The 13116-nt window shown below is 43.4% G+C and overlaps 1 protein-coding gene across 12 annotated transcripts in view; it reads left to right on the forward strand.

Annotated features, from left to right (window-relative positions):
• disp1 (dispatched homolog 1 (Drosophila)) overlaps positions 1 to 13116 on the forward strand; it is a 306264-nt gene that overhangs the window by 116607 nt on the left and 176541 nt on the right. For 2 of the 12 annotated variants that reach the window (XM_059645138.1, XM_059645139.1), the window contains exon 4: positions 9090 to 9161. The exons of the other annotated variants lie outside the window; for them this stretch is intronic. The gene's annotated coding sequence lies outside the window, so the exon portion shown is untranslated. The remainder of the gene's footprint in view (positions 1 to 9089; positions 9162 to 13116) is intronic. 12 annotated transcript variants of the gene reach the window in all.

Genomic DNA, 13116 nt, shown 5'->3' on the forward strand with positions numbered 1-13116 from the left:
ATGTTTCTTCCTCCTTGAAATGAATTTCTGTTGTGCATCCTGAATTATCCCCAGAAACCCCTGCCATTGTTGCTCTACCATCTTCCCTGCCAGGGTTCCCTTTCAAACAACTCTGGCCAGCTCTTTCTTCATGTCTTTGTAGTTACCTAGACTTGATCGTCATACCGCTGCATCTGATTCAATCTTCTCCCCCTCAAACTGCGGGGTGAATGCTGTCGTATTATGGTCACTGCCCCCTAGGGGTTTCTTCACATTAAGCTTCCTAATCAAGTCTGCCTCATTACACATCACCACCAGAAACGTCTGTTCCTGAGGTGGGCTTTACCACAAACTGCGCCAAAAAAAAAATTGTTACAAAAAAAATGAAAGAACCATGAAGGCTGTAAATCAGATACAAAAATAGAGATTGCTGGAAAAGCTGAGCAGGTCTGGCAGCCTCTGTTCAGAGAAATCAAAGTTAACTTTTTGGGTCTGGTACCAACCTAATTTTCCTGCTCTACTTGCATATCAAAGTCCCCATTTCTTACATGCCTTTTCTTTCTCCTGATTTATTTCTTCGCCAAATCCTAACTAATGCTAGGACGCCTGTAGACAACTCCTATCAGGGTGCTTTTTCCATTTGTGCTTCATCAACTCCACCCACACAAATTCTATGCCTTCTGATTCTATATCACTTCTTGTTATTAATTTAGTTTCATTTCTTACTAACAAGGCAACTTGCCCCTCTCTCTGCCTATCTGCCTGTACTTTTGATAGGATGTGCATCTTTGGATATTCAGTTTCCAGTCCTGATCCCCTTTCCCTTGCAGCCACATCCCTGAGATGGCCACAGTCTCATTATCTTGGTTGCTACATTGCATGCATTCAAGTACTTCATCCTTAATCAAACTCCATTGACTGCCTTAAGATAACAGGGTGTAGAGTTGGATGAACACAGCAGGCCAAGCAGCATCAGTGGAGCAGGAAAGCTGACGTTTCAGATCGAGACACTACTTTCTCTGTAACAATTCTAACCCCACTGCGAAGCCTTTTCTGAAGAAGAAGGATCTCAACCCAAAACGTCAGCTTTCCTGCTCCTCTGATGATCTGCTGTGTTCATCCAGCTCTACACCTTGTTATCTCAGATTCTCCAGCATTGGCAGTTCCTCCTATCTCCATTGACTGCCTTCCTTGTAGTTATCTGCTATGCTTGAAGTTAGGTTCCTGACCCTTTCCATACTCTGTCCTATTACTTGTTATGGAAACTTTAACATCTGCTGAGCGTCATCCCACTTTACTCTTTCTTTAATTATTCATGCAACCGAACTTGCCCTCCCATTATTTGGTTTAAAACCCTAGTTGTACGATTTGCCAGGACTGTGGTCCCAGCATTAATCAGTTGGAGCCCGTCTGGCTGGAACAACTCCCTCCTTCCCCAGAATTGGTGGCAATATTTTACGAATTTAAACCCTTTTCTCCCGCATAGATATTTGAGCCACGCATTTACCTCTTTAGTCTTGTTGACCCCATGCCAATTTGCTTGTGGTTCAGGTTGTAATCCAGAGATGTTTACCTATTCGGTTCTGCTTTTTACTTTAGCCCCCAGCTGTTCAAATTTCCTCAACAGAACCTTTTTTTTTCTCTTCCTACCTATTGAGTTGTGAACCATGACAACTGGACCTTTCCCTCCCACTCCCCAGCCCAGATGAGATATCCTGAACCCAGGCACCAGGCAGGCAACACAGCCTTCAGGACTCTCGATCCTGGCCACAGAGAACACTGTCTGTTTCCCTGACTATACTATGTCCAATAACAACTATATTTCTCTTTTCTCTCCCTCTTGAATGCTCCCTGTACCACGATGCCAAGGTCAGTTTGTTCATCCTCCCTACAGCCCCCACTCTTGTCGACACAGGGAGCAAGAATCGCAAAGCTGTTAGACATGCTCAAGGGTGGAATTTCCTTCAGTACTACCTCCTGGATCCCTCCACTTGCCTCACATGTACTCACACCCTCCTGTCCCTGACCACTGACTGATTTTGAGGTAGTTAAATCTAAGGGGTGTGTCTGCCTCCAGAAACACAGCATCCAGGTAAGTGTCCCGCTCACAGATGTGCTGTGGTGTTGAAAGCTCAGACTCATCAACTCTGAGCTGGAGTTCCTCAAGCAGCAAGAACTTGCTACAGATGTGGTCACTATGAACTGCAGTGGGGTCCACCAGCTCTGACATCATGCAGTTACAACACACCACCTGGCCCAGGGTCTCTGTGGTAATGACTTAGTTCTTAATTTGATTTGTAAAAATTTCATCCTAGTCTTTTAGTTTGTAGTTTATGAATATTTCCCCTATTTACCTTCAAACTGAAAGTAACTAATGATTGACCACCAGATTAGTAGCTATTGCCAACTGATGAACTTACGATTTGTCTGTGATGTCACTCTTGTGTTGGCCCCCTGATCCTGTGCTTTAAAAACACCTTACAAACTATAAACCAAAGCAAAAGCAAGCAAAAAGCATCTATTCCTCTCTGCACTGAATTCCCAAGTTGGCACCAAATTTCCCAAACTAGATAAGAAACAAAAACTGGAAAAGCTCAGCAGATCTGGCAGCATCTGTGAAGAGAAATCAGAGTTAACGTTTCAGGTCTGGTTACCCTTCCTCAGAAGTGACGGTAGCTAGAAAAATATCGGTTTATATGCAGAAGACAGGGTGGGGAGAAGGGGAAAGGCGTAAACGATATGTGGGGATAGAGTCTAAAGAGAGAGAAGGAACAGTTGAACAGACAAAGGACGGGATATCAATCTGTCTGGGAGAGTGAATAGAAACATAGTAGATAGGAGCAGGAGGAGGCCATTAGGCTCTTTTGAGCCTGCTGCACCATTCTTCATGATCGTGGATGATGGTCCAATAACCTAATCCTGCTTTCCCTCCATAACTTTTGAACCCATTCGCCCCAAGTGCTATATCAAGTCGCCTCTTGAATACATTCAATGGTTTGGCATCAACTACTTCCTGTGGTAATGAATTCCACAGACTCACCACTCTTTGGGGGAAGGAATGTCTTCTCATCATCTTCCTAAATCATCTACCCCAAATCCTCAAACTGCGACCCCTGGTTCTAGACACACGCACCATTGGGAACATCCTCCCTGCCTCTACCCTATCTAGTCCCGTCAGAAATTTATAAATCTCTCTGAGATCCCCTCCCGCTTATTTGTCTGAACTCCAGCAAAAACAACTCCAACCTGGTCAATCTCTCCTCATACGTCAGTCCCGCCATCCCTGGAATCAGCCTGGTGAACCTTTGCTGCACTCTCGCGACAGCAAGAGCATCCTTCCTCAGAAAAAGAGACCAAAACTGCACATGATATTCCAGGTGTGGTCTCGCCAAGACTCTGTATAACTGCAACAACACATCCCTGCTCCTGTACTCAAAACCTCTTGCAATGAAGGCCAACATATCATTTGCCTTCTTTACCGCCTGCTGCACCTGCATGCTTACCTTCAATGACTGATGCACAAGGACACCCAGGTCCCACTGCACACTCCCCTCTCCCAATTTAGGTAGTAATCTGCCTGAATAACCTCCCATTTATCCAAATTGTACTGCATCTACCATTGATTTGCCTACTCACTCAACCTGTTGAAATCATGCTAAAGGATCTCTGCACCTTTGTCATAGTTCATCCTCCCTGCTGTTAATAGCCGTTAATGGAGACTGTAGTGACTAACAACAGGTGGTGTGTAAGGGCAGACTATGTGATAACAAGGCCCGGTGTGTAGGGGCTAGAATATGGGAGAGTTTAAGCCCTAAAATTATTGAAGTTAATATTGAGTCTGAAGAGCTACAGGGTCCCCAAGTGGAAAATGTGGTGTTCTTCCAGCTTGCATTGAGCTTTGCTGGAACACTGCAGCAAGCCTGAGGCAGAGATGTTGGCCAGGGAACAGGGTGGTGCGTTAAAGTAGCAGGTAGCAGGTAACAGGTAGCTCAGGGTCTTTTTAGTGAGCAGAACATAGATGTCCTGTGAAGCAGTCACCCAGTCTATGCTTTGTTTCCCCAGTGTGGAGGAGACCACATTGTGAGCGATGAATGCAGGAGACTTGATTCCAGGAAATGCAGGTAAAGCTCTTCTTTATCTGGAAGGTATGTTTGGGCCCTTGGATAGCCTGGACGAAAGAGGTATTTTCCTAGCTACCATAAGTTCAGAAGTAGAGTCACCAGACTCCAAACATTAACTATGATTTCGCTTTATAGTTGCTGCCAGACCTGCTGAGCTTTTCCAGCAACTTCTGTTTTTGCTTTTGAAATATATCATCTGCAGGCCTTTTGGTTTTTATTCCCAAACGATGCACTCACCCAGGCTGTGCATCTCACTCTGGATGGGATTACACCTTCCTGACTGCGAAGCGTACAGATGGTGCATTTTCATCAGGGCCTTTCTAAAAAAATAATAATGTAACACAAAGATCGGAGGTGTCGTTGACAGTGTAGAGGGCTGTTGTAGGCTGCAGCGGGACATTGACGGGATGCTGAGATGGGCTGAGAGGTGGCAGATGGAGTTCAACCTGGATAAATGCGAGGGGATGCATTTTGGAAGGTCGAATTTGAAAGCTGAGTACAGGATTAAGGATAGGATTCTTGGCAGCGTGGAGGAACAGAGGGATCTTGGTGTGCAGATACATAGATCCGTTAAAATGGCCAACCAAGTGGACAGGGTTGTGAAGAAAGCATATGGTGTTTTGGCTTTCATTAACAGGGGGATTGAGTTTAAGAGTCGTGAGATCTTGTTGCAGCTCTATAAAACTTTGGTTAGACCGCACTTGGAATACTGCGTCCAGTTCTGGGCGCCCTATTATAGGAAAGATGTGGATGCTTTGGAGAGGGTTCAGAGGAGGTTTACCAGGATGCTGCCTGGACTGGAGGGCTTATCTTATGAAGAGAGGTTGACTGAGCTCGGTCTCTTTTCATTGGAGAAAAGGAGGAGGAGAGGGGACCTAATTGAGGTATACAAGATAATGAGAGGCATAGATAGAGTTGATAGCCAGAGACTGTTTCCCAGGGCAGAAATGGCTAGCACGAGGGGTCATAGTTTTAAGCTGGTTGGTGGAAAGTATAGAGGGGATGTCAGAGGCAGATTCTTTACGCAGAGAGTTGTGAGAGCATGGAATGCGTTGCCAGCAGCAGTTGTGGAAGCAAGGTCATTGGGGTCATTTAAGAGACTGCTGGACATGTATATGGTCACAGAAATTTGAGGGTGCATACATGAGGATCAATGGTCGGCACAACATTGTGGGCTGAAGGGCCCGTTCTGTGCTGTACTGTTCTATGTTCTATGTTCTATGTAACCTATTTCCTTAAATCACCCTGTACAGAGACATCACTGCACAGCTCTAGAGTAAGTAAGACTTGAACCTGGGCATCCCAATTCAGGGATCGGGACACTGCGCCACAAGTGGGCTCCAATAGAGCCTTTTTTTAAAAATCTGTTCCTCTTGGATGTTATTATACACCTCTGGAGCAGGTGGGATCTGAACCTGAGTCTCTTGGTCCAGGAGTAGGGACGCTACCACTACATCACAAGAAGGCCCCAACAGGGCCTATTTTAAATAGAGCTGAGATGTGTCTCACGAGATACGCTTCGATAGTGATTTAACACCTGTTAAGTCTCTATTCAGGCTTCAAATGACTGATTGATGACTGTCCCTTGGTCAGCGACCTTATCAACCTTTTCACTGGATTTCAAACTTTTAAAATGGAGAAAGAAAAGAAGGATTTGCCAGTTGAGTCTTGGAATGAGCATTTTTCCACTGGAATCCAGCGTAGTCTACCTGAAAGTAGGATTTGGACACGGTTTTGAAAGACAGCTGACGACCATGGAAGAGACCAAGTGAGTGTCGTGAAAACAGCCACTTTGAACAGGTCAGAATTACTGGAAAAGAGACGATGGAAGGACAACAATGAGGTAGAATTTGAACTGTGTGGGTGTGTGGTGGAGGCAAAGGCAGGTAACACTGTGGAGGTAGGACTAAGTGCTCTTCCTGATAGAGAGAATGCAGTCTGTGATGCTCAGTTCAGGATCAAAACCTTCTACCAGTGGTGTACAGGGGCAAACAAATCAAGGAGGAGGATTCTTAAGCATCCAAAAGCATTAATTAAATTAGCATCACAATCAGGTTCAAAATATGAGAGAGGAAAGCAAATTTCATGCTAGTGAATGCTGTATTAACTCTGCAAGCAGCCATAAAGCAATTTGCCATAAGGTGAAAGGTTGGTTCCCTTGTTCTTTTAAAAATATACAGTATGAATAAGGGAAGATATATGGGTACGTGAGGATGAGGAAAACGTAGATAGACGGTGAATAAAGTGTGGAGATGTGGAACTAAACATGACTGTTGTTTCAAAGAGCCAGCACTAGCATAACAGGCCAAGTGGCCTCCTTCCTATGACACTATGATTGATTAAAATTGTACTGGACTTCAGCCTAGATTTTGTGCTTAAGCCTCAGCATGGAATTTAAACTCAGCAAACCTTTAGACTCCAAGTTAATACCAGCTCCTCAAACTCAGGCCGCTGCTGTAAGCTAGTCTGCAATAGACTGTGTCAACATCCATAATCCACAACCTCTGCATCGTAACTTAGAACCTGATCAGAATTCCAAGATTTGAATTATACTCTTGTATCTCTCCTCCCAGCTATCCATTAACCTGTCTCTCTCTATAGTTATTAATTCCGTGGTTTGAAATACAGGGCAATTGCTTAATGTACTATAACAACTAGTTAGCTTTCTCTGGACTAGCCAGAGGGCTTTATTAAATCAGAATATATGTGTACTATTGTAGATATGTCACCATATAATATAATTTAATACAATGGAAAAAAATTGAAGAACTTTTAAGGCTGCTTGCAGAGTTAGTACAGCATTTGCTATCGTGAAATCTGCTTTCTTCTCTTATGTTTTGAACCTAATTCTGATGCTAATTTAGAAGCTTTTGGATGCTTCGGAATCCTTGATTTGTTTGCCCCTGTACAACACTGGTGTAAGGTTTTGACGCTGAACTGAGCATCACAGACTACATTCTCGTTATCAGGAAGAGCACTTAGTCCCACCACCACAGTGTTACCTGTCTTTGCCTCTACCACAGGCCCACATGACTCAAATCCTTATCCAGACTTTTGTTTCTTCCACACTCAATTATCCTAAGGTTCTCCTTCCAATGTCTCTTGTAATTCTGACTTCATCAAGGCTGCTGTGTTTTCAAGGCCAACTCCCTCAGTCTCTTCCATGTCTTGCAGCAGCACCATTTTCAAATCATCCCATAGTGTTGGGAGCATTAATGTTTCAAAACTCTGTAATCATGGTGGGAGATGCCAAGCCCAGTCTTGTATTTTACAATTGATTCCACACATCCAATCTGAATAGGCAACATGGAACAGATTTGCTGAAGTATTTTTATAGAATTTTGCTCTACAAGAGGAGGACTTTTCAACCCAATGTACCTGCGTTGTCTGAGCTGACAACTTTTCTCCCTCTCCCTTTAAAGATATTTTTCTTCTAAACCAGCTGTCCAGCCAACTGAGCTAACCATGTCTGATCATCCAACTCAGCAACTGGTTCCTGCTTTTCCTCAATATTCTTTGGTTCCTCTAGCTCAAGTGCTATATCCCACTCTCGATTGAAATAATGTGATATTTTGACTTCAACTGCTTTCTGTGATAGTGAATTCCCCATGGCTCACCACTCTTTAGGTGAAGAAATTTATTTCCTGTGTGACCAAGCACTTTTGCTGCACGTCACTTTTAAAGTCTCTTGCGTGTTTGGAAAGTACACAACAGCTTTTTGAAAATTAAACCAATCTGTTCATGAACAGAGGGTGTGAAGTGGTACAGGTAGTCAGCCTGTTTCTTTCTGAAATGAGTAGGAATATGGAGAGAAAATTATACCTGTAAAGGAATGGAAAGTTCGACTAGTTTGGACAACAAACTGCATTTGATTAAGTAGAATTGTCATGGTAAATTTTTTTGCGCTGGTTTGCAAAGTTCCACTAACCATTAGGCTGCCCCATGAGGATGGTGAAATCTGAGTACAGTATTTACAACTGGAAACCTGCCTGCGGCTGAGAATAACAAATTAAAGTGCTTTTAGAATTTGTCAATTAACTGTATTTCAGTGGTGACTATTGAAGGTAATTAAACTTTTATCCTAATTTCATGACCTTACCTCTGTATAATTTTATTAGACTTCATGTTGGAAATTTATCAGAGTGATTACCCAAAATACAGCGCGGGAGCTGCACATGCTAAGATGTGGCCAGGGCCACCACTGGCTGCAGGAAGTATTGGTGCATCTGCAGCTGATGTTGCTGCACCCTCCATGTGGTCACACCTTGATCCAAACATACACTGCTCACAAAGCCTGGGAGAGGAGAGGTGGAGCATGCCCTGGCCTGAGGGATGAGTTGGCAAGACAGCCTTGCACCCTGAGTGGTCCACAAAAGACAGCATAGCGGCAGGCTCTTGATTTTTGACAAGAAGGGTTCTGGGCCTGCGCACACCCTTATGCTACTTTTGGTGAGCCCCAGTCACCCTGAGTCCTGGATCATTCCCAGCTGAAACTTCAGGGCCATCTTGGAGACTGCCTCCAAAATTACTTGGTTGTTACATTTATGCTGTTAGAGTCAGATAGATGTATAGCCCGGAAACAGACCTTTTCAGTTCAACTTGTCCATGTCAACCAGGTATTCTGCATTAATCTAGTCCCATTTGCCAGCATTTTACCCACATCCCTCTAAACCCTTCCTATTCATTTAACTTTCCAGATGCCTTTTAAATGTTGTTATTGTACCAGCCTCCATCATTCCTTTCGCAGCTCATTCCATATGAGCACCACCCTCTGCATGAAAAGGCTGTCCCTCAAGTCTCTTAAATCTTTCCCCTCTCACCTTAAACCTATGCCCTCTAGTTCTGGAATGACCTACCCTGGGGAAAAGATCTCGGCTCTTCACCCTAGCCATGCCGCTTGTGATTTTATAAACCTGAATAATGTGTTACTGACTGGGCCAGCATTTAGTGCTCATCCCTAATTTCCTCTTGATCTGATTTGGCTTGCAGGGACCATTTCAGAAGGCAGTTAAAAGTCAACTACATTTCTGACAGCCTGAAGCTTCATGTAGATTAGACCAGGTAAGGACAGCAGATTTCCTTCCCTAAAGGACTCTTGGGAACCTTGTGACAACAATCAACATTGATTTAGTGGCCACCATTAGGCTACCCTTTAATTCTGCTATAGATTTGAACCCACATCCCAGAAGATCTCATGTTCTGGATCATAAGACCAGTGACACTTTTTCTTATTCATTTGTGGGGTGTGGGCATCGCAGGCTGGCCTGCATTTATTGTCTGTCCCTGGTTGCCCCTCAGAAGGTGGTGGCCAGCTGCCTTCTTGAACTGCTGCAGCCCACCTGTTGTAGGTAGACTCACACAATGCCATTAGGGAGGGAATTCCAGGATTTTCACCCAGTGACAGTGAAGGAACGGTGATATATTTCCGTTGGAGGGGAATTTGAAGGTAGTGGTGTTCCCATATGTCTGCTGCCCTTGTCCCTGTAGATGGAAATGGTTATGGGTTTGGAAGGTGCTGTCTGACAATCTTTGGTGAATTCCAATGCTCTCTGTATTTGCAGCAAGAGATCCTGGTTCCTGTACTTGAATTCTGGTCTTGGGTTTGGATGATGCTGTGAGAGAGTCTTTGGTGAATTTCTGCAGTGCATCTTGTAGATGGTACACACTGCTGCTACTGCGTGTCGGTGGTGGAGGGAGTGGGTGTTTGTAGATACAGTGCCAATCAAATGGGCTGCATTGTCCTGGATGGTGTCAAGACATTGGCATGGCACCATTTTCTCCCATTTGTGTGTCTTTGTGGGTGTGTACCTGTTTATATTTGCAGCTAAGATTTGTTATATGTCAGACTACTAACAGAGCACTCGTAAAGTTTCTGCTGTAACTCTGGAGTTGCATGGACTTAGACTGTACTAATACTTTAGCATCTTGAGACTCAGACAATGGAAGACTTTTAGACTTTGTAGTCTGTAATGTAGCATGTGGCTTGTAGTTTTGATTATGATCATTAAATATAAAGAGTTTTGGTCACAGGGATGTTTTTAGCAATGCATATGGTATCCAGGCTTCTGATTTGTACTTAATTCCATAAGTGGCCAATGCAGTTTTCCTTCATTGACCGATATGTCAGAGATGATACAAATTTACAAATATTTAATAAAAACCAAAAGAACTGTGGATGCTATAAATCAGGAACAAAAAACTTGTTGCTGGAAAAGCTCAGCAGGTCTGACGGCATATGTGAAGGAAGAAAGAGTTAATGTTTCCGGTGCGGTGACCCTTCTAATGGTAGCTGAGAAAACTGATGTTTTTTTCAGCTGACATTTTCCCAGTCACCATCATGTGACTAAACCACATATTCAATTTATCCCTAGTCTGTCACAACCTCCTAAATAAAAGTACCTATAGTGAGGTGGAACATTTCACAGGAGTGTTAGGAACAAATAAACTTGACACTTAATAAGAAAATGGACATAGGTTTTAAGGAGCACCTTAAAGAGAAAGAGATAGAGAGATGGGGAAGGAATTCCCAAGCTTAGGAAGCTGAAAGCATCACAATGGATGGTGGAACAATGGAAGCCTGGGGTGCTCAAGAGATCAGTATTGGAGGCGCTGATTATTCGAAGAGGTTTGTAGTGTAGAAGATAGATACAGAGCTGGAGAGCTATGAGGCCATGAAGGGATTTGAAAATAGCTGTTTGCTGACACCCAGGAGGATTAACAGTAACAGTTAAATTTATGAAATGAATCGAAATAAAAGGTGATGGCAACAAACCCTTAAAAATTAAGATAAAGAAAATATAAATGATAAAAAAATTTAAGTCGCTTTTCTAATTTTTAAAAATTGGCTTGATGTTTGAAAAAATATTGGAGGTGAGCATGTGCAGTTGGAATCTATAATTAGACTGTTGGTTTCAGCAGATGTTCCATGTAGTTTATAGAAAGAAAAATACTTATTTCGCCCATATCAATTTCACACTGTTAGCAAATGTGATTTATTTTCTGTTGAACATTGGTTTGTTAAGTACTGTCTATGCAACCTTGAGATGATCAAATGGCTCTGCTCTGACGAGCTTTGCAATAGGAACTGGAGCCACACAGAATCATACAACACAGAAGGAGATTATGCCATTCAAACAAGCACCAAAGTTTAAAAGAGCTATCTAATTAATTTCCAATAATCTGTGCTCTTTCCTTGATAACACTGCAAAGTCTTCACTGTCAGGAATTTATCCATTTAAATTTAAAATATATAGTTGATTTTCTTGCTACGAGTTCTGGATAGGTTTGTCCCACTGAGGCAAGGAAGGGATGGTAAGATGAAGGAACCTTGGATGACAAGACATGTAACAGTAACAGTTAAATTTATGAAATGAGTCACCGTATGGCTTAGAAAGGGTGGACGCTGGGAAGTTGTTTCCATTAGGCGGGGAGACTAGGACCAATGGGCACAGCCTTAGAATTAGAGGGGGTAAATTTAAAACGGAAATGAGGAGACATTTCTCCAGCCAGAGAGTGGTTGGCTTGTGGAATTCATTACTACAGAGCACAGTGGAGGCCGGGACATTAAATGCCTTCAAGGCAGAGATTGATAAATTCTTGATCTCACAAGGAATCAAGGGCTATGGGGAGAGTCCCAGGAAGTGGAGTTGAAATGCCCATCAGCTATGGTTTAAATGGCGGAGTGGACTCGATGGACCAAATGGCCTGCCTTCCTCTCCTATGTCTTATGGTCTTATGTGGAACATCTAGCCAAGAAGAAGAAGGAAGCTTACTTAAGGTTGAGGAAGCAAGGATCGGACAGGGCTGTAGAGGTCCACAAGGTAACCAGGACGGAACTGAAGAATGGACTTAGGAGAGCTAGAAGTGGGTATGAAAAAGCCCTGGTAGTAGGATTAAGGAAAACCCCAAGGCATTCTATACTTATGTGAGGAACAAGAGGATGGCCAGAGTGAGGGTAGGACTGATCAGGGATAGTGGAGGGAATTTGTGCGTGGAGTCAGAGGAGGTAGGGAAGGTCCTTAATGAATACTTTGCTTCAGTATTCACAGTGAGAGGAAGCTTGATGTTTGTGAGGACAGCGTGAAACAGGTTGATATGCTTAAACAGGTTGAAAAACATGATAGATAAGTCCCCTGGACCAGACGGGGTATATCCAAGGTTAATATGGGACGTGAGGGAAGAGATTGTTGCCCCTTTGGTGATGATTTTCGCATCCTCACTGCACACTGGAGTTGTACTAGATTGGAGGGTGGCAAATGTTATTCCCTTGTTCAAGAAAGGGAATAGGGATAATCCTGGGAATTATAGATCAGTTAGTCTTACTTATGTGGTGGGCAAATTATTGGAGAGGATTCTGAGAAATAGTATTTATGATTATTTGGAAAAGCACAGTTTGATAAGAAATAGTCAGCATGGCTTTGAGAGGGGCAGCTCAGGCCTCACAAGCCTTATTGAATTCTTTGAGGATGTGACAAAACCACGTGAAGGTGGAGCAGTGGATGTGTTGTATATGGATTTTAGCAAGGCATTTGATAAAGTTGCACATGGTAGGCTCATTCAGAAAGTAAGGATGCATGAGATCCGGGGAAATTTGACTGTCTGGATACAGAATTGGCTGTCCAACAGAAGACAGAGGGTGGTAGTAGATGGAAAGTATTCAGTCTGGAGTTGGATGACCAATGGTGTTCTGCAGGGATCTGTTCTGGGACCTCTGCCCTTCGTGGTCTTTATAACTGACTTGGATGAGGAAGTGGAAGGGTGGGTTAGTAAGTTTGCTGATGACATGTAGGTTGGTGGAGATGTGGACAGCATGGTGGGCTGTTCTAGGTTACAACGGGACATTGACAGGATGCAGAGCTGGACAAAGAAGTGGCAGATGGAATTCAACCTGGAAAAGTGTGAAGTGATTCAGTTTGGAAGGTCAAATTTGAATGCAGAATGCAGGGTTAATGGCAGGATTCTTGGCAGTGTGGAGGAACAGAGGGATCTTGGGGTTCATGTCCCTAGATTCCTCAAA

The sequence above is a fragment of the Stegostoma tigrinum genome, chromosome 4, assembly GCF_030684315.1.
Source record: "Stegostoma tigrinum isolate sSteTig4 chromosome 4, sSteTig4.hap1, whole genome shotgun sequence".
Classification (NCBI taxonomy): domain Eukaryota; kingdom Metazoa; phylum Chordata; class Chondrichthyes; order Orectolobiformes; family Stegostomatidae; genus Stegostoma; species Stegostoma tigrinum.